Below are 22,791 nucleotides of genomic sequence, written 5' to 3' on the forward strand. Positions count from 1 at the left end.
CTCTCCACAGGCCCCAGTATGTATTGTTCTTCCCCGTGTGTTCCTGTGTTCTCATCCTTTAGTTTCCATTTATGTGAGAATATGCAGTGTTTGGTTTTCTTTGCCTGCATTAGTTTGCTGAGGATAACAGCTCCCAGCTCCATCCTTATCAATCCAGTTCCTTTTTATGGCTGCATAGTATTCCATGGTATATATGCAGCACATTTTCTTTACCTAGTCTATCATCAATAAGCATTTGGGTTGATTTCATGTCTTTGCTATTGTAGATAGTACTGCAATGAACATATGCATGCATGTATCTTTATAATAGAATAATTTATATTCCTTTGGATGTATACCCCATAATGGGATTGATGGGTTAAATGGTATTTCTGCTTCTAGGTCTTTGAGGAATTGCCATACCATCTTCCACAATGGTTGAACAAATTTACACTCCCACTAACAGTGTAAAAGTGTTCCCTTTTCTCTGTAATATCACTAGTATCTATTGTTAAATGACTTTTTAATCATTGCCATTCTGACTGATGAGAGATGGTATCTCATTGTTATTTTGATGTGCATTTCCCTAATGATTAGTGGTGTTAAGCTTTTTAAAAATATGTTTGTTGACTGCATAAATGTCTTCTTTTTAGAAACTGCATGTTAGCATGCAGTTTGAGAAGAGTCTCTTCATTGCTCATGTTTTAATAGGGCTGTTTTTTTCTTATAAATTTGTTTAAGATCCTGTGGACTCTGGATATTAAACCTTTGTCAGATGGATAGATTGCAAAAATTTTCTCCTATTCTGTAGGTTGTCTTCATTCTGATGACAGTTTCTTTTGCTGTGCAGAAACTCTTTAGTTTAATTATATCTCATTTGTCAATATTTGCTTTTGTTGCAATTGCTTTTGGCATCTTTGTCATGAAATCTTTGCCCACGTCTGTGTCCTGAATGACATTACCTAGATTTTCTTCTAGGGTTTTTATAGTTTTTGGTTTTAGATTTAAGTATTTACTTCATCTTGCGTTAATTTTTACATAAGGTAAAAGAGAGGGGTCCAGTTTCAGTTTTCTGCATATGACTAGCCAGTTTTCCCAGCACCATTTATTAAATAGGGAATACTTTCCCCATTGCTTGTTGTTGTCAGGTTTGTCAAAGATCAAATGGTTGTAGAGCAATACATTGTTAATTAAGAATATTCTTAAGCATGTGATGTAATGCCCTCTCATACTAATTAATGCTAATATATCTCTAATTAAGAATTTGGAATACTAATATTTCTCTAATTATAAATTTAAAACATATTCTTCCATGCACTACTGCCACCCTATCAAAAGGATCACAGAGAAGGATATGGAATGTTAGTATCCGAGAAGAAAGTGGAAAGACACACAACTTAAAGCCAAAATAACTGAAGAGATTTAGTATAAGATATCTGAGAACCAAGCTATCCATTCACTGGGCTGAAAAGTCAATCTCTAGATGTGAGAGTTGATATCCCTCTCTTTCTCTCTTTGTGTGTGTGTGTGTGTGTGTGTGTGTGTGTGTATCTGTGCTGGTGATAAGATGGCCAAAGGTTACATCAATAGAGAGGCATCCCCCACTATTTAAAAAAATACACACATAAAGAACCACACATCTGTTCTAGAATCAATTACTAACATAATTCATACTTCACTGTCAGTATATAATGATCTTTTAATAGTAAGTCCTTATTGATTTCAACTCTATGATATATGAAAAACTCTATTACTGAGCCCCTGAACTATGCAAACTAATTATACTCCTGTAGTGACTAAAAGTGTGTTTACAATTGTTATTGATAGTCTTGTTGTCAACTCTTCATAGAGGTTTACTGCACTTTGTGATATAACCTCCACATCAAAAGTGAAGCAGTTGCAGACCCACAGCATCTACCCTCCCTGGAATGAGGATATGGGAGGTGTGAGCAAGATACTTGAAATCACACAGGACCAAAGGGAAGGGGACAAGAATGAGGCAAATATCAAAATCAAGACACAATATCTCAGAACAGGGCATTCTAGAAAGACTATGCAAGCCATCGGCTTAGGCCTGAAATTCTGAAGTTTCTGAGCCAGGCCCGCAGCCATCTTCAAGGTGTAGGTCCAGGCATTAGAATTCTTCCCTCTAAACTCTACACTCTAAAACAGCATGGACCACATGTGGTTTTGTTCACCATTGTAGCCTTAGCACTTAGAATGGTGTCTGATTCACTGTAAGCACACAGTAAGCCTTGTTAAATTGGTGAATGAGTAAATGAATGAACAGGAATCACTGCCTTGGATGGCAAGTAGTCAACCCAAGTAGTTTTTATTTCTCTTGAAGAAATGAAATGTGTGTTGCTAGGAAAATTACAAAGACACTAGCAAGAAGCAATAAAGCAAAAGTCACAATTTAAGGAGATGCAGTACAGTTAAGAGGAGGTGAGCTGGTCGGTTGTATAGAATAAATAAGAACAGAAGCAAAGAAGTATCTAGATAAAAAGACAGCCACAGAAGTCATGAGCAAGCAGCAGGTATCCAGTAGTAGAGTAGAAAGATGAAGGAGCAATGTCTAGCAGAGTGGCCCTTTTGTCCCCAGAGCCACTGTCAAAGTATTAAAGGGTTGCCTTCAGCAAAAGAGGTGCTGCCTTGCTCTGAAGGTTAAGCAAATCTCTTTCCTGATGGAATGAGGGAGGCCCAAGACCAAAGGAAAACATGAGGATACAAAAGAGCATCTCCCTTACCTTAAGAGGAATCTAACTGTGGTGTAATGAGCTTGCCATGACATCAGGCTGAAGGTCAAAACTCATGTGCACAGGAATCCACACTTCAGGCTCTCCTTTTAGGCAATCTAACCTCAGGCATCTACCAAGTGCCAGACCCAAGGCCAACCACTTGGGAGCACAGTGGTGAGCAACAGAGGCTCAGCTCTTCCACCTGGAACTTCCAAATCTGGCAAAGATTGGCAGATAGATATTAAACAACAACTTAATCACAAAAAAAGTATTTATAATTACCACTATTTTGGTGAAGGAAAATGACACCATCAATGAGACATAGCATCTGGAAAATTACAAAATTCAGAGTCAGCTACAAGATTCCAGATGGATGATTAAATATTAGATCTTTTCCACTGAAGATGTTTATTACAACTGAAGAATAAAGGAAAACATTTTGTTCTTCCTTTAAGTACCATTGATTGAAGACAACCACAGGCTCCTACCTTAAATTCAGGATGTCATTTTCTCTTTTTCATAATAGAGCATTTTCTTTTTCTGTTAATCTAAAGAAATATACTTTAAATGACATAGAAAATTTCTGTCCTTAGAATTACGTATGTGTGGGAATATAGCAAATAAACACACAGGAAGAGAGAGCTTGTGCACGCACCTCAGGAAAACATGCAATGCTCAAACCATATGTTTTCAGTTCCTCTTACAACTTCAGAGAGTTTTGTACAATTTCCACACCATAAAAAGTTTCAGTAACTAAGAAAATCCCTGTAAAACCTAAATGCAAAAGACATAAAGTTGTAGCAGTGTGCTAAGGAAGTGAGAGTTCCCAAGCTAACTGGATTAGCAACCATGATGATTGAATAAAAGCACTTTCTTATTACCTACAAATTCTTTTCAATTAGGTGAGAGAAAGAAGCTTGACTGCTCTTCCAAAATTAGATCTTAGATATAGGTGAGCCCAAAGAGTTTAATTAAAAGGTGAAGATTAAATACAGATGCATGTGAACATTCTATAATGAAGAGCCTACCTGAAAGGATTCCAGTGGGATTTGTTGATAGTGTCCTCAAGCAGTATGGCAGCATTTTTAATCTACATTACTTAGGAGACACCATTTACTGGGCCTATATCTTGAGGTCTTCCCATTCTGAAGATGTTCTGCATATGGAAATCTTCTCAGAGAAGTTCACCATTGCTGATTTCCATTAGCAGGAAAATTTTTAAGAAATAGCATTGGAGTTATGTCCAAGAGGAAGTCTTTAAGCTACGACTAAGTACGTATCAACGCAGATCACTCTCTGAGTAGAAACTTTAAAGGCTTATAAAACATGGAGGCAGTACCGATTTCATCCAACTCTAGTAGTAGTACTGCTGGGCCCCCATTTTTTCTCATGATACCAAACCAGCTAAGTGTAAGCTTCCATTTCTAGAAGAATTATAAGAGAAGGAAAAATGATTGGTGTAGTGACAATACTGGATAGTACAGCATCATGGACTCTGAATTCAAACAGGACTGAGAGTAAGTCCCAATTCTCTCACTCACTTGCTGAGTCAACTTATACAAGTTGCTTAATTTCTCTGTACCTCCATTTCCTCATTTGTAAAATGGGTATAACAACAGGACCTACTCACAGGATGATGAAAATGATTAAATGACATCTTCAATGCATAGCACTTAGCACACTGCTTATCACATAAGAGGTGCCGAACAACCTCCTTCATTTACTCCACATTTATTCAGTAAATATTTATTGAGTAGCTGCTGTGTGTCATGCATTGTGCCTCTTTTGTACTTATGAAGTCAACTTTCTTGTAGAACATTATGTAGACATAATGATGGTGATGATAAAGATACTGATGATTGTGATGGGATGATGATGATGATGATGGTGATGAAAACAGAATACGAATAGCAAATTACTATTGATTTGCTCTTCGAAGTTTTACCTCAAATACTCTTAAAAGTCAGGCAGTGTTATAATTGAGATGTAACTGACTCACTTGGGGATGAGATTAGGCTGACTCTTATCCCTGTTCTATAGCCACGAAGGGCCTCCTAAGCTAATTAATGCTATAAACAAGATGGGAGGGGAATTTTGCCTGCATCAGAGATCAGTTATTTCCAAGCACTTTTGCCTGTAATTTTCAAACAAGCACTGTAATTGCGAAGTAAGCAGAAGCCAGCGTTGCTAAGCCTGGCTTTGCACTCATTACCAATCACCATTATCCGCTCATTAATGCCAGTCCTAGAGCTGGCAAAAGCCCACTCGGCCTCATCCTAGTTACTGTGCTGAAATGCAATGGAGCAAAATGCCATTAAAGATTACCTACTGCTCTAATTCAAACTTCTGGAATACTGCAGTAGGTAAGAACACGGCCTCTAGAGTCTACCTGCCTGGATTCAAGTCCAATTTGAGTCCACTTTGTCTTGTACAATATTGGTCACCTTATTTAACTTCTGTGAACCTAAGATGGGATTATTCCACTGTACCATGTGGATAATGACAGTACCTATCTAGTAGAACTACCAGCTGGTTTAAAGAGATAATCTATGTAAATTGTTTCACACAGGGTTGGCCCATAGTAAGCACTTAACAAAACTTAGCTGCTACTATTTTATATAATGATCATGACTATTCTGACCATCAAATGGAATCGGCAAGACTATAGTGGGTAAGGAAGGAGTCTTCTTTTGAGAAGACGCAAAAGGTCTCCAAATTTTCAGAAGGAGAAAAATGGTGAAAGATAAAATATCCGTGCTCCATCTCATTATTAAATATTGTACTAATCCTCAAATGAAAGTCTCTTACGTTTCTTACAAATACGAAAAAAAATCCTAAAGGAGAATTATACTGTCACCTTATGTCAGCAGCCTACCTTTTAAAATAAATTAGTGAAACAACTTAAAGAATTGTTTGCATCTAGGTTGCCAAAAGACCAATTTTTATTTTACTTATTTATTTGGCCAAGGGAGGCAGTGGATGGGGAAAGAGTTGCATTTCTCAAAGTCAGGTTTATTGATCTTTCTAAGTGCATTATCAAGGTAAGATGTGTAGTCACCAACTGCTTTATACTAGCTGACTTAGCGGGCAAACCGAGCCCCAAGGGATTTCATTTTCACCTTAGAAAGCGTACTTTCAAAGTCAAGGTAATCCTATTAGGCCTTCATACTGTATTCCTCCTTCAACTAAATCCAAGATATCGCAGCGTTAACTTACCAGTGGAAAAAAAATGGGTGTACAGTTTCTAAATGTTTAAATGTTATCTACTTACTGAAGCACGCTTCTTAGCCTCAACTTTTTTTAACCATTCCACACAAGGAGTACCTCCAAATCTACTTTGCGGTGACAAAACTCTACAATTAAATGTAGATCACTTCAACACAGTCATATTTTTTAATGGAAAATATTTTGACATTTCTGAAATGAATGTTGAAAGAGCCACAGTACAACTCTGTTTTGTTTCATCTTGCTTGAAGCTGTAGCTTGACTTGGAGAGTTCCCCGGTTACAGAGTAGTTTTTTTTCTTCCCTCCAGGTGAATATTTTATTTACTCTTTTCCCACTCCCTTCTCCCAAGTAAAATAACCCTTCTCTGAGCATGTCCAGCACTTGAAAAATATAATTTCCTGTTGTTCTTTCTAAAATGATTTGGGACCTGGGCAGCTTCACTCTTGTACTTGACAAATAATCATTCTTGATTGAGAAATGGAAGAAAAGTGAAAATGCTTCCAGTAAAACAGATTTAAAATGTGAAGCTGCTCCACTGTAACACACAGTTGTGGAAACACACCCATTTCATGAAAAAGTACTTCAGAGTAAACCTGTGTGTAAGTGAGCAATATTTAGCCTTCATTCATCTCCCCTTCACCAAACTGGGGTGACAGAATGCTTCAAAGAAGCAAGAAGCCTGGTCTCTGGATTTCACAGCAGGTAGAAAGGGACAGCTAATTAACTGGTGGCCAGTTTCTCTTGATGAAATATACATATCACACAGTCATGACTGAATGACACATTAGCCCAAGGAAAAGTTCAGAAACTTCATGACCAGCTCAACATGAAGAGCGCAGGATCAAAGATGACTAACACTGAAGATTTCACATAAAAAGGAAGCAACCCTGAGGAAAAAATAAGCCCTCTTCTACACCTATTTTCTTAACGGGAAAAAAATTTAGAGATTTCTATAAAATTTTAACAGAATTTGGTTCTTTTAGCAACAGATATTCTATAATAAAAAAATGTGTTGTGCAATTCAAATAAAGTAAAAAGGGAAGGCATTGTTCTAATGTCTGTAAGTGTGGTAAGAACACTTTCTATTTTTAGTGGCACCTGTCATGATTTTATGAAATACACATAGTTTAACTGAATCACATGACAGGTATGTACATATGTGTCTTCTTAGGCTTCATCTAAACCATTTCAGAAATCATGGGGATGGAGACATCTGGTTTAAAGGATATAACTAAAAGCCTGAATCTTTGATGTCATATTCTAAATCTATATTTCTTCATGCATCCAGATCTGTAAATACTGCCTCACCCCATGTATTAGTCTGTTTTCATGCTGCTGAGAAAGACATAATCAAGGCTGGGCAATTTACAAAAGAAAGGGGTTTAACTGGACTTACAGTTCCACATGGCTGGGGAAGCCTCAGAGTCATGGTGGAAGGCAAAAGGCACATCTTACATTGCAGTAGGCAAGAGAGAATAAGAGGCAAGCCAAACAGGTTTCCCTTTATCAAACCATCAGATCTCATAAGCTGTATTCACTACCAAGAGAACAGTATGGGAGAAACTGCCCATGATTCAATTATCTCCTACCTGGTCCCTCCCACAACACATGGGAATTATGGGAATACAATTCAAGATGAAATTTGGGTGGGGACACTGAGCCAAACCATATCATTCCATCCTTGGTCCCTACCAAATCTCATGTCCTCACATTTCAATACCAATCATGACTTCCCAACAGTCCCCCAAAGTCTTAACTCATTTCAGCATTAACTCAAAAGTCCACAGTCTTAAGTCTCATCTGAAACAAGCTAAGTCCATTTCACCTATAAGCCTGTAAAATCAAAAGCAATTTAGGTACTTCCTAGCTACAAAGAAAGTACAGGCCTTAGGTAAATACACCCATTCTGAATGGGAGAAATTGGCCAAAACAAAGGGGTATTGGCCCCATGCAAATCTGAAATACAGCAGGACAGTCAAATCTCAAAGCTCCAAAATGATCTCCTTTGACTCCATGCCTCACATCCAGGTCACACTGATGCAAGAGGTGTGTTCCCATAGTTGTGGGCAGTTCCGCCCGTGTGGCTTTGCAGGGTATAGCCCTCCTCGTGGCTGCTTTCACGGGCTAGTGTTGAGTGTCTGCGGCTTTTCCAGGTGCACGGTGCAAGCTGTCGGTGGAATCTACCATTCTGGGGTCCAGAGGACAGTGGCCTTCTACTGACAGCTCCACTAGGCAGTACCCCAGCAGGGACTCTGTGTGAGGTTCCAACCCCTCATTTCCTTTCTGCACTGCACTATCAGAGGTTCTCCGTAAGGACCCCACCCCTGGAGCAAACTTTTGCCTGGGCATCCAGGTGTTTCTGCACATCTTTTGAAATCTAGATAGGGGTTCACAAACCTCAATTCTTGACTTCTGTGTATCTACAAGTTCAACACCATGTGGAAGCTGCCAAGACTTGAGGCTTTCACCCTTTGAAGCAACAGTCCAAGCTATACCTTCTTCCGTTTTGGTCATGGCTGGAGTGGCTGGGACACAGGGCACCAAGTCCCTAGACGGCACACAGCACCGGGACCCTGGGCCCAACCCATGAAACCATTTTCTGCTGGGTCTCCAGGCCTGTGAGAGGAGGGGCTGCTGTGAAGACCTCTGACAAACCCTGGAGACATTTTCCCCATTGTCTTGGGGATTAACATTTGACTCCTTGTTACTTATGCAAATTTCTGCATTCTATCACATTGTCAGACTGCAAATTTTCTGAACTTTTATGCTCTGCTTCCCTTATAAGATGGAATGCCTTTAATAGCACCCAAGTCACCTCTTGAATGCTTTGCTGCTTAGAAATTTCTTCCATCATGTACCCTAAATAATCTCTCTCAAGTTCAAAGTTCCACAGATCTCTAGGGCAGGGGCAAAATGTCACCATTCTCTTTGCTAAAACATAACAAGAGTCACCTTTGCTCCAGTTTCCAACAAGTTCCTCATCTCTATCTGAGACCACCTCAGCCTGGACCTTATTGTCCATATCACTATCAGGCTTTGAGTCAAAGCCATTTGCAATGGTTAGTACTGAGTGCCAACTTGATTGGATTAAAGTATACAAAGTATTGATCCTGGGTGTGTCTGTGAGAGTATTGTAAAGGAGATTAATATTTGAGTCAGTGGGGCTGGGAAAGGCAAACCCTTAATCTGAGTGGGCATAATCTAATCAGCTGCCAGTGTGGCTAGAATATAAGCAGTCAGACAAATGTGAAAAGACAGACTGGATTAGCCTCCCAGTCTACATCTTTCTCCCATGCTGGATGCTTCCTGCCTTCAAACATCTGACTCCAGTTTCTTCAGTTTTGAGACTTGGACTGGCTCTTCTTGCTCTTCAGCCTACAGAGATGGATTGCTGCGGGACTTTATGATCAGGTGAGTTAAAAATTCATAAACTCCCATATATATATATATATATACACATTCCATTATTCTGTCCCTCTAGAGAACCCTGACTAATATGCCATTCAACACATCTCTAGGAGGTTCCAAACTTGCCCACATTTTCCTGTCTTCTTCTGGACCCTTCAAACTGTTCCAACCTCTGCCTGTCACCCAGCTTCAAAGCCGTTTCCACATTTTTTAGTGTCTTTTCAGCAGCACCCCTCTACTGGTACCAATTTACTGTATTGGTTCATCTTCACACTGCTGATCGACACATAACTGAGATCAGGCAATTTACACAAGAAAGAGATTTAATTGGACTTATAGTCCCACATGGCTGGGGAAGCCTCACAATCATGACAGAAGGTAAAAGGCACATCTTACATGGATGGCAGCAGGCAAGAGAGAGAATGAGAGCCAAGTGAAATGGGTTCCCCTTATCAAACCATCAGATCTTGTAAGACTTATTCACTACCACCAGAACAGTATGGGAGAAACTGCCCCCATGATTCAATTATCTCCCACTGGGTCCCTCCCACAACACATGGGAATTATGGGAATACAATTCAAGATGAGAATTGGGGGGAGACACAGAGCCAAACCATATCACCCCATTAGTGGAACCATCCGGTATAACACTCTGAATAGGTCATGGCCCAAAGAATCTCTTGGTATTATATAATTATACCACATTCATAGGTCAGAGTAATCCTAAATAGGTATACTTTTCTAGCAAGAAAATATTGACATTTTGCTATTTAAAACAACTCTTGTTTCATTATAACTTACTGGTTCTAAGCTACACTTTCATTTCCCCAACAGGGATTCTTGAAGCTTGCAAGAGTGTTGTAGCACGTTAAAGCAAAAATAGCTTTAAAATATTAAGAGCCACATTCTCTGATGAAAAATGAGACACAGATTTTGTGTCACAGCAAACAGGCTAAACACTGTCTCTCCTCAACAAGTGGGTAGAGAAGGGAAGACTAAAACTAGCATCTATTACCGTTTACTACATGCCAGACCCTAATTTTATGGCATCGTGTGAATTTACTTTCCTCCAGCCCAGTACTATTAACTCCATCTTTTGCTAATTGTGAAAAGAAAAAAAATGTCATGAAAGGTTTGAGTAAGTAAGGTGCCTTACAAATATCAGCAACTAGTATCATAAGCTCTCTCAACTCACTGTCTACACACAACCAGCCCCCAAGGCAGCCTTGGTTCTGCTATTCCTCTCCAGAAACAACAGATAAAACAGCCAATTGTGCTTTTCCTGGAACACTTTCTATGTCCACAAAATGATCCAAGGATTTGGATTTTTATACAGAACATTCAGACAATCTCTTGTGATCCTGCTTCTGCTGGGGAGGTTGGCAGGAAAGGAGGTTCTTTGAAAAACAAAACAAAACAATAATAATCTACCTGAATATCTTGGAGAAAACTGGGGATGCATTCTGTTCCTTGTTCATTAGAATGACTTTCCATCCAAACCCTCGATGGGATGTGGAAAATGAAAAAAGTTTTCAGGGTAACTTGATCCAAAATATCTTTCATTAGATCTCTTGTTAAACTCAGATTATCCCAAACTGTATCTGTTTTCCACTTTTTAAAACATACATATTTACAATAACTTCTTTTTGTGAATTTTATTAGTTTATTTTTTTCACTTCAGAAGGCAAATGCCTCAGTTTACATACCTGAGATTTTTAAGGAGCCAGAATCGTCAATAGCTTCAAAGAATTCATACCTAAGAAATGCTGTATCACAGAGCAGCAATATTTAGATGTTTGCACTCATCATATCTGTCAACATATCTAAGTGGCTTCCTAACATAATAAAATATGTACTTTAATACAAGCTAAAGAAATAACTGTTCTATTAATATTTCCTAAATTAAATGTAAGTACAAATGTCAGTTGGAGAAGTAACACATGTACATCTCAGAAACTAACACAGATACATGGTAAAAATTAAGAAAATGCTCAGGTGTGGACAAGTCATGTTGAATGACTCTGAACATTATTTAACCTCTTTGGAGCTCAGTCATGACTGGATACTAAGGGACGAACACATAGTATCACAATGTCAATACACCTTAAGTGAGGACAAATAAAAGCCCACATTTTCCAAAGTATTATTTCTATTTTGAGGTTCAAAAGTGTTCTGGATTGTTCCACTCTTGGCATTGGATTCTGAGGAATTTAGAAGAGGGGAAGTAAAAGTACAAATATTTCACTCTGTTGCAATCAATGGCAACACTGTCTACAGCAGAACACACAAGACCTATTTTAAGTTTACAAGTAGCCACATCAAAAAAAGAAGAAATATTAATATGCTATACATAATCCAACATAGCCAAAACATTATTTCAACATAACATCATACAAAAATAATTATTGAGATATTTTACATTTTTATATTAAGTGTTCAAAATCCAATGGACATCTCCATTTGCACAAGCGACATTTCAAGTTCTCCATAGCTCTTGTGACTATTGGCTATCATAATGAACAACATATAGATAGAACATTTTTACCATCTCAGAAAGTTCTATTGGACAGTGTAGCTCCTGGGAATTAAGAACTTAAAAATAGGCAAATAATTGCACCTAGTCTGAAAAGCTTGATCTGAGGACCAGAAGCCAGCTCTTAGATATCCTCAGCTCTTCCTGTATACCAGCCTCTGTGCCTAATGATGTCATCAATGGAGTGAAGCTCAAACTTTCCCATCTACAACATACATACCAATGAAATAAAATGAGGGGCTCAAAACTGCTGATCTCCAAGGTGGCTCCCTTTCAGCTCTCACAGCATCTTGGGCAACCGCTAAGAAAATCTGCATGAACGATATTAACTGACCTTAAAAGGGAGGCTGTTTTCAAAAGGAACACATAGACAGCATTTTGTATTTCAGTGTTATCTCCATTGTATCTTAAGAGGAACACAGAAACATTTGGCTTGAACTTGGCTTTTTCTTTCCCTTTTTGTTTATTGGTGTTTTCCCTGGCAGGTATGGGCACAGGTCCCAGGAGAAGCTCTCCCTTGAAGTTTATCCAGGAGTCTCCTGGTAGCACATTGCTATCATTTAGGAGTTCAAGGTCAAACCCAGCAGCCTCTTTCCTCCTCCGTAAGTGAGGTTGGCAAAAGAAATGACATCTTCCAGAAATGCTTATTATAAGAAGAAAATATATGCTTAACCCATTCAATTAACTCACAAATTTATGGAAGACATGCCACTGTGGGTATCTAAAATTGGTGAATTCAAATGTATATGTTCAACAAGAAACAAAAATTCCTGTACAAAGGCTGCCAGCTACCCTCCCTGCGATCCCACTCAGTGAGCATATGTGCCTCAGAGGGAGCAACTGGTTTCATTTTCCTCGATATTTTAATAACTCTTTGCCCTGAGTATTACCTGGTCTTTTAAATATTTTTAATGAACAGGGCTCCTAAACCCACCCATGTACTTTATTGCCTAGTTAAGGGATTATTAAGAGTATTTTGACTGTACATAATTTTTGTCTTGAGACTGGATTAGATATCCTATCCCTGTTTGAGATGCATATATAAGCACCAGATTTTATGTGATATGTTATCCAAGATGACCCCTTGAAGCTGACACTGTGGTAGGCGAGACAAAGGCATGTATAAAAACAGCTCTAAAATTTGGCAGAAAATCTTAACATATGTTAGTTAAAAGGAAATATGAAACCTCCCCAAAAAAAAGAACTAAATATTTCTGCAAGGTCAAGGAGAAAATATCATGGAAGTTCTTTTAAGAAGGTAAAAGTTGTTATAGGTCCTCAAAGAGAAGGATTTCAAAGAACAGGAATAGGCTAAAGTAACTTTATGCCCAGAAGGAAATCACATAAATAAATTCATGAAAATGAGAAGTGATTCATGGACCTAGGCTCCTTCCTTTTGTGGCTCCACATCATTAAGGACAGAGGTGAGCAAATAAGTATGGCCTGGTTTTGTACCTCAGTGAGCTAAGAATGACTTTTGATTTTTTAAAGGTTGTAAAAAAGTAAAAATAAATAAAAATTTTAAAAATGTGTACTGGCAGAGACAATTCTGCAATATTCACTGCAAATATTTACCATCTGGTTCGTTTCAGAAAAAGCTTGGCAATGCCTGCCTTAAGGCCTCATTGTCTTCTGTATCTGGCAAACAAAAAGAAAAATAGTGTGAAGGGGACTTAGTCCCTTCTTAAAAACCTCATTCCATAATGACACACATCACTTCTGCTTTTCTTCCATTGGCTAGAACTCAGTCACATGGTCACTGCAAATTTTAAGAAGGCAGGGAAGTGTATCCAGCTGTGTGTCTAGGAAGAAAAGGGAACTGTTTCTTGGTGAGGTTATCAGTCTCTGAACACCCTATTAAGGGGTTTAAATTTTCTTCAAAAGACAATGAGGAACAAACCATGAAATAATTCTGAAAACAAAATTGACATGACAAAACTGTTTAAGAGCATCTCCTTACAATAGTAATAAAGAGCTACCTGCAGGAAGCAGAAGTCAGTCTCAAGTCACTGAAGCACTATCACAGACTATGTGCATCTGGCAAATGGCCAGGACCAATTTTTAAAAGTGACCTATTTGTCAATTAAATTTCACCACAATTCAATTAGCGTGGTGATTTTTATGCTCCAGAGAGAACAGGCTATAACAAACAATCAGGAGTTGTGAGGACTCACAATAATAGTAATTCTTTATGGGATGGTATGTGAAAAATATCAACAGCACAATATAAATTTAAAAATAAAGTTCTTTTGAGCTAGGCGCGGTAGCTCACACCAGTAATCTCAGCACTTTGGGAGGCAGAGGCCGGTGGATCACAAGGTCAGGAGATCAAGACCAGCTTGGCCAACATGGTGAAACCCCATCTCTATTAAAAATACAAAAAAAGTAGCTGAGTGTTGTGGCACGTGCCTGTAGTCTCAGCTACTCGGGAGGCTGAGGCAGGAGAATCGCTTTAACCTGGGAGGCAGAGATTGCAGTGAGCCAAGATCATGCCACTGCACTCCAGCCTGGTGACAGAGCGAGACTCCATCAATCAATCAATCAATCAATTTCTGTATAGATGGATAGTGCTGATAATAGTGGAAACACAAGAACCCTATAGGGAACTGGAAGTTTAAAACCAAACTATCTCTTCACTCTGTTATGAAATAAACAAACTTTGAAATCAGAATGACCTCAATTCTAATTCCTACTCTGAAACTAGCTGTGTGACTGAGAAAATCACTTAGTGTCTGTTTTTTTTTTTTTAATTTCATCATCAGTAGAGATTTTAAAAAGAAAATTGTTCTTGCAAACTGTTATAAGGTTTAATAATAATATACAAAAGAAAACTGACCCAGTGCCTGGCACAGAATAAACCTTCAATAAATTTTAACTACCATCATTACTATTGTCATTATTATGCCTATTTAAAGCCTCTTTTGAACAAAAAAAAGTCATTTGTATCCTAAAATAACTTGCAAATCACGCATAATTAACAAAGCATACAAAAATATGTGGTTATAACTTGCTTTTTCATTTCAAACTGATAAGAGAAGCCAAAGTTGAATAAAAGCAATTTCCTTAATTAAAAGGAATCTGATATTTAATTCACAAACAAGGTATTAGAGCCATTAAATTAGAACCAGTCCATTACTTGTACACCTTTGTGGTTTTTCAAAACACTTTACCTTTAAACACATAGAACCTAATGGTTCCTGAATGAAATTGCAAGTGGAGTCATTTTCCATGATGAGATACTTGCATTAGTCACGAGTCATTATTTAGTAATGACAATAAATAAAGATGCATATGAAACAAAATTCTGTGACCTACATCTGAGGCTTTTTGCTTTGTGACAAAATCAAATAATCTAATTATTTAAAAATTATGTATTATTAACTTCATCATTGAGGCATATGGTAGACATTTAGTGAAGATTTGTTGCTATTTAATTAATTAAGAGTGGGTGTGGTCCTTTGGTTTGTAACTATTCTTAAAAGACTCTGTCATCTGCTTTTAAAGTTGAGACACCCACCTTAAGTTGGGTTACCTCAGAAGCAGACAGGCCTGAGACAAGAATATGACTGCAAATAGTTTTTTCAGTGGCTACCTCAAGAAGAGCCAGAAGGGACGCCAGGAAGCAAGATGGGAAAAGGAAAAAAAGAAATTCACGAATTTTGATAAGCACTTTACAACTTTAGGAAAGTAGGGCTCAATCACCTGGGAATCTCTGGGGAACAGTGGAGAACATGCCTTGGGGTTGTTTCACCTGAAGGGAACCTGGGTATTTGCCGATTGGCTCCTAATTGCTGCAGGTTGAAGGCCACACCTGAGCTTGTTCATACCCTGGCACTCTATCTAGCCTGCCGAGGTATGCCAAGAACCCTCCTACAGCCAGAGAAAGCCTCCTGGTTGTACCAAAGAGGGATAGGTGAGGCCCAGACAATGTCTGCCCAAATATCCGAGAAGAAGGGTCTATGGGCCAAGTGTTATCATCATCGCTGATATTTTACCCAAGAGGAAATATTTGTCTTCTATCCTAAAGCATACCAGAAATTCTGATTGTCCATTGTATCAGGGTTCTCCAGAGAAACAGAACAAATAGGATGTATATATTAAAAACAGGTTTATTTTAAGAAATTGTCTCATGCAATTATGGAGTCTGACAAGTCCCAAGATCCACAGGGTGAGCTGGCAAGCTTGAGACCCAGGAGAGCCAGTGGCGTAGTTCCAGTCAGAAGGTGGCTGGCTCAAGACCCAGTAAGAACTTATGTTTCAGCTGGAGTCTCAGGTCAGCAGGATAAAAAGCTGATGTTTCAGTTCAAAGGCCACCAGGCAGGAAGAATTCTCCCTTACTTAAGGGATGGTCAGCCTTTTGGTTCTACTTGGGCCTTCAGCTGATTGGATGAGACCTACCCAAATATGGAAGAGCAATCTCCTTTATTCAATCTACTGATTTAAATGGCACTCTCATCCCAAAACACCCTCAGAGAAACACCCAGAATGATGTTTGACCAAATATTAACAATTTGCACTTAAAATTAACCATCATGCCCATTTAATGAATGGAACAATCAGTGTTTTTCAGATTGAGAACTCAAAATACTTAAACTGCTTCATGCTTTCACATGAGACAAAAACTAAACCAAGGGAAACAAATAAAGAAGAGAAATGTCCAAACTTGTCCTCACTGATGAAACACTTTATGACAATGGCTGTATTTTGTGCTCAAATCTGTCAGTCACATATTCATCCCAGCTAGCCTTTGGGTCAGGTGTCACAGATCCACAGGCATGGAGGCTCACTTCTAGGAGTCCTGGATGAATGACTGTGGAAAGGAAGATCTTCCTTTCCTTTCCTTATGATATGAAAGAGAAGTTTTCATACTGAAATAAGAAATGCAGAGGCCAGCCTGCTTTGTAGATAAACCACTTCAGAATCAGTGTCCTAAATAACCCTGAAATTCGAATTCCTGAAAACACAGAGATACTTCCAAATTTAGTAAATGGCTCATGTTTTTCCTATTTTGAATCAATAAGATTTTATTTTCCTAAACATAACTTTTGCACCACAACAATCCCTGACACCACTTGTTAAAGCTTAAAGGTCAAAGGAATCAAATCATGGCTCCTCACTTTTAAAGGAATATATTCTTAGTGAAAATCAAAATGAATGATTGGTTGCTTCTCTGCTTTGGATACATGTATGTCAGCAATCACACCATCTCATGGAAAATTTCACGAGCTACACATGATAAATATATAGCATGTCAGTTGTGAGTACGGTGTGTTTTAATAATAAAACTAATATATTTTGTAACAAATAATATTTTTGTCCAAAAAGAAGGTGTGATTTTTTTTGGGGGGAGGAGGGAGGAATTTGGAGTTTTAGGGTTTTTTTATTGTTGTTATTATTATTATTACCTGGGTGTCAGATAGGAAGAAATTAGCCAGATACTCTTGTAGGTCGTAGGGATATAAGAGAAAATAAACAGATTTTAAAAATCCATGTTCTCATGGAATTTCCATCCAGGAGTAAGGGAGAGGAAATAGAAGAAAATCACTAAAATATAAGTAAGTGCTTGAGAAAGGTAAACTATGTGAGGGGAACAGCAGGAGAGGACTTAGCATTTTAAATATAGTAGCCAGAGGAGGCTGGCTGGGCAGCAGCCTGGAGCAAACACCCTGCAGGCAGAGGGAATAGCGAGTGCAAAAGTCCTGAGAAGCAATATGTCTGACTGGTCAAGAACCCAGAAAGGGGCCAGCGTGATGAACCAGGGAGAGAGCAATAGGGATTGAGGTCAACTGGGGTAAGGGGCAGTGGCTATTTCATGTCAGGCCTTCCAGGTCATCATAAGGACCTTGGCTTTTACCCCAGCTAAAATTAGGCACAGATTCCAGCAGAGATCTGTCTTATGTTTGAACAGGATCCCTTGGTGGCTGTGCTGAAAGTGGAGTCCTGAGGGGCAAAGGAAGCAGCAGGGAGACCAATAAGAAGGCTAGAGAAGTGACCTAGCCAGAGGAAGACAGCATCTGCCTCCAGGGTGATACAGTGCAGCTGATGAAAATGGTGAGATTCTAGACATATTTTAAAGTTAAAGGCAGTATAACTTGCTGGCAGCACCGAAAGAAATGAAAGACTCATAGGCCCTCAAAAATTGTAGGCTGAGTGCCTAGAAGAATGCGTATGCCATCTACTGATAAGAGGAGGTCTAGGGAAGGAGAAAGTTTCAACTCAGGTAGGAACATGTTAGTTGTGAGGCTTTTATTAATTGTTTGAGTAGAAAGTCAAGCCGATTAGCCAGACGTGCCAGTCTAGAAATCAGAGGAGGGGTCTGTATTGCAGATACGATCTGAGGAGTGACATCTATAGAGATGGTATGTAAAGCTGAAACTGGTTGAGGTCACCAAAAAAGAACACTAACAGAGGGGAAAGAAAGTAATTCAGATAGAAATAAGTTACTTAAAACAGTGTGTGGCTGAAAAAAACGTCACTTTTCCCCTTTAAATTCACCTTTAATTATTAGAAAGAGACTTTGGAAAATAAAATAGACATAAAAGCTCAACGATGGAAATTTAAATCACCCATAAGCTCTTTACCCAGGAACACACACTATCATAATTTGGGATATTTTCATAATTAAGATAATACTTCCAGGATTTTCCCTCTGGAATCCCCTTCCACACTCTTCGTGGAAGCCTTTTTCTTCTTCTCCTTTCCTTCTCTTTCTTTACCTAAATAAAATCACCTTTCTGCAACCAAAAAAAAAAATTAATATTTCACATGTATATTGTAACTTGCTTTTTTTGCTTAATAATAGATCATAAGCCAAGCATGATGGCTCACGCCTATAATCCCAGCACTATGAATGGCCGAAACAAGCGAATCACGAGGTCAAGAGATCAAGACCATCCTGGCCAACATGGTGAAACCCCAACTCTACTAAAAATACAAAGATTAACTGGGCATGGTGGGGTGTGCCAGTAGTCCCAGCTACTTGGGAGGCTGAGGCAAGAGAATCACTTGAACCCAGGAAGCAAAGGTTAAAGTGAGTGGAGATGGTGCCACTGTACTCCAGCCTGAGTGACAGAATGTGATTCCATCTCAAAATAATAATAGATCATAAACATTTCCTAAAGTAAACTATATATGAATATGCCATTATTCAATTAATCAGCTCCTCTTGATACTGGACCTTTAGAGTATTTTTAGTTTTTTACTATTATGCATAACGCTGCAATCTTATTTATGCAAATAAATCTGTTTATGCATTTCAGATGTTTTTCTTATGACACACTCCTATAAGCAGAATTTCTTAGTTGAATGCCATGTACATGTTAATGGTTTCTGATACATAGTGTTGAATTGCTCTCAAGAAAATTTGCATTAATTCACACTCATAGAACTCCTTTTTCCTACTCCTGCGCTAAGAAGGTAGTCAATTATTTACCTCTGTAAAATTTAAAAATTAAAAAATGTCATTTAGTGACCAGGCGCAGTGGCTGTCATGAAATATTTCAATGCTATTTCATCCTTTATTTCTAAAGAATTTAAACAAGTTTCATGTTTTTATTGGCTCTAGAATTACCTTTGTATGAATTACTTTGCTTATATAAATTACTTGCTCATATCCTTTGTCCATTTTTCTGAGGTATTAAACTTTATCTTATTGGCTTATAAATATATTAATGATAAAAAGTTCATTTTTGTTTTGGTTTCCCGAGTTCTTTTATTTAAAAAAAAAAGAAAGAAAGAAAAAATCAAGTTTTCTTCCAGATTCTGTCATAAACACCAGAAAGTATAATGTTACTTCCCAAACTTGGTCTAAATTCAAGTGCCAGGAGCTCTAAGATAGTGTTTCTCAAAAGGTGATTCTTAGAGTACCTGAACCAACATTTCCTGGGAACCTTGTTTGAAAATGTAGATTTCTGGATACCAGCACAAACCTACAAAATGAAAATTGCAGGGAATGGGGGCAGATTGAAAATTTGCTTCTTTGACAAGTATTCCAGATGAAATTTTTTTGCACAATAAAGTTGAGAAGCCACTTCCATCAGGTAGAAGGACTACTAGAACTAGCTCTCAGAGCTTTAAGACCATTAATTTAAGTTAGATAGCAACTGTACCAGGGCCTGTGATAATTGCTCCGGACTAATTCACCTTAGGGATCTTCTCAGAATCCACAGTATGAGCCAGGAAGGGGGAGTGACCTAATGAATATTAAGGTAGCCCCTGCCATTATATAACAAGTTATACAAGCACTTACTTTAACTACAGATGCAGATACACAAATCTTCGCATAGCACCTAAAAGACCATTTGGAACACAATGAAACATGCCAAGGAGCGAGCAGTATCTTGTTGAAAACACAAGTTATTCCTGCAAATTTCCCTAAGATCTGTGGATAACTAGGACAAATGCCAGTACAACATACTACCAATTATTTTTAATTAAAAAAGCAAAGCCAGGCATCTTTTTGCCCTGATATTTTTTCCCCTCATATTTTCATGTCCCACCTTTTTTTCTGAGGTCATTTCTGCAGCAACCAACTGTGGGCAAGGAATCCTTGACCACACTCCTCCTGGCAGGGCTTTGGTATGTGGGATGCTTGCCAGAGGCTACCAAAAGAAACTTGAAAACGCAGGAGTTAACTCCCACAGGGAAGTGTTTCTTACAGTGCAATCTTTGAACTAACAGCCTCAGCATCACTTCAGAACTTGCAAGAAATGCATTTCTCCAGCCCCTACTGAATCAAAAGGGTCAGCCCTACTGAATCAGAAACTCCAAGGTACAATCAGCAGCCTGTGGCTTCACAAGCTCTGCAGATGATCCAATGGACTTTAAAGGTGGAAAGCCAAGGGGTGCAGCAGAATCATCTGGAGGTGAAAGCACAGTGCTGCCCCCACCCTGCCTTAGGGCTTTGATTAGCAGGCCTGGAGCAAGACCCAAGAACTTGCCTTACGTAAAGGTTCCCAAGTCATTCCTATGCTGCTGGTTTAAGACCACATTTTGAGAAAACCTGGCCTGGGAAGACCATTAGCCAATACGGACCAAGCATTGGATAGGCAGGTGGGCAAATGAGTCTGTCTTCCATCTCTTAGCGAAAAACATGAGACACATTATATCGGAGACCTACAGGGTCCTGATGCCGTTGAGTTCAGGTTGCCCCCAGCAGCAACCAGTTTAATCACATGCCCTTAGTGTGGCTCTGCTTCCTTCTGTTTCATTTCTCCAAGCCCCATGCTTCAATTCCCTAGGATCACTCCCCAACATTAACAATCTCCACTAGTTCTTGTTTCATGCTCTGAGTTTTGGTGGATCTCATGCTGAACAGAACCTATTTCATAAACCTCACACGCAAGCCTACTATCCCACAGATTTCAATCCATCTCATGAGGCCCATTTGCTCAATGTGCAGCTTGCTCCCCTTTTAATTCAAGTCTTCATATTCATTTTCTTTGGTTTTTCTGATTCTCAGTAAGAACATCCATCTTCTGCCAGAACCGCACTTCATTGTGCTTCAAGAGTATTTTTTCTGTTTTTATTCCAAAATGAACACCTTCTATCCTAAATATTCCTCAAAAACAATACCCATGGCAAGATCATGTGTACATGCCACCAAAATATAATGTCCTATGACATGTGATGGCCATGGGTCTGCTAAGAAGAAAGCAAAACAGTCACTAAGTTTCAGTGGCAAGCTCCTTGTCCCCAGATATCCTCATCTGCTAGGATCCTAAGAGCCCTTTGGTAGGATTTGGCAACAAAACAAAATTTAATTAAACCAAGGCCTTCTATGGCCAAGAATAAAATGCACCAGTTTTGTCAAGAAGAAAAACAACAGTAATGTTGCCACCGCTGAGAAGGGAAAACCAAGCAGAAGTGTTTCCCCTACCAGGCCTGCTGAGAACTTTTACAGCCTACTTTAAAACTGTTCAGATGAAAGAGAAGGATCAGAAAGAAGTCTTCAAGTGTATTTCTCTTTTCTTCCTCTAGCCAGATTTTTTAAAACACAGTGTAGTGAAATAAATAAGATTAATCAAAAAGAGTCTGTGAGAAGAAAAATAATAAATCTCGCAGGCTGCTGTTGTTGTTGTTGTTTTGTTAAGTACAAAACAAAAAAGAGACTGTGCTCTAAAACAGAGGCCTGGTTGCCACAGTGTGGGGGTTTGGGTGCAGGGGAAGATGTACAGAAAGGTTAAATAAGAACAGGGGACTGTACCTGCTGGGAGGAAATTGTACTTAGTAATTTATAGCATGCTGATGTGAGATAAGTCATCTTACCTTTGATGTGGTTTTTGCCTAACTCATTTATTACAACTAATGACTGGAAACCCAGAGCATTTGATTTATTTATCTGGCAACTTGCTAAAGCCCAAAACTAACCCAGAGAGCAAGCAACAGTAAGAAAGCCATCTATCATCTTGAATTAAACGCTTGTTACCGAATCATAAAAATTTGTCCCTTATCCAATCTATGTCCAAGATCAATAATAAAAGGTCATACCTTGGGAACAAGGTGGCTTGAAGCCTTCAACTAAATCTCTAAAATTCTGTGAATTTGAGCTGCAACCTTCAAAAACAACAGGGCATGGACTTTGGCAGCAAATGATCCAATAATTTTAAGTGCTGATGTAAAAATCCTGATTCGCTTGATTTAAAACATAGTTTTACTGTGAATATTTCAAGTTTTGTTTCGTTTTTAATACTTACTGATAAGTATGCAGAAAGAGATACTTTGAGACTTGTATTGCCATATTGCCTATTACTGCTTCTGTGTTTTAAAAATCTGCTTATTGCAAGCAGGGTATGGTCATTTTGTGCATATTGGGTTTAATTTTCTACTAAGCAAATAAAAATGCCTTAATGCAATTTACAGATCTTTTTTTCAAATATTGTATATGTACTTTGATTTCTAGTGCTGT

Source organism: Sapajus apella, unplaced genomic scaffold, assembly GCF_009761245.1.
Source record: "Sapajus apella isolate SASKATOON/1434 unplaced genomic scaffold, GSC_monkey_1.0 scaffold4, whole genome shotgun sequence".
NCBI classification, from domain to species: Eukaryota; Metazoa; Chordata; class Mammalia; order Primates; family Cebidae; genus Sapajus; species Sapajus apella.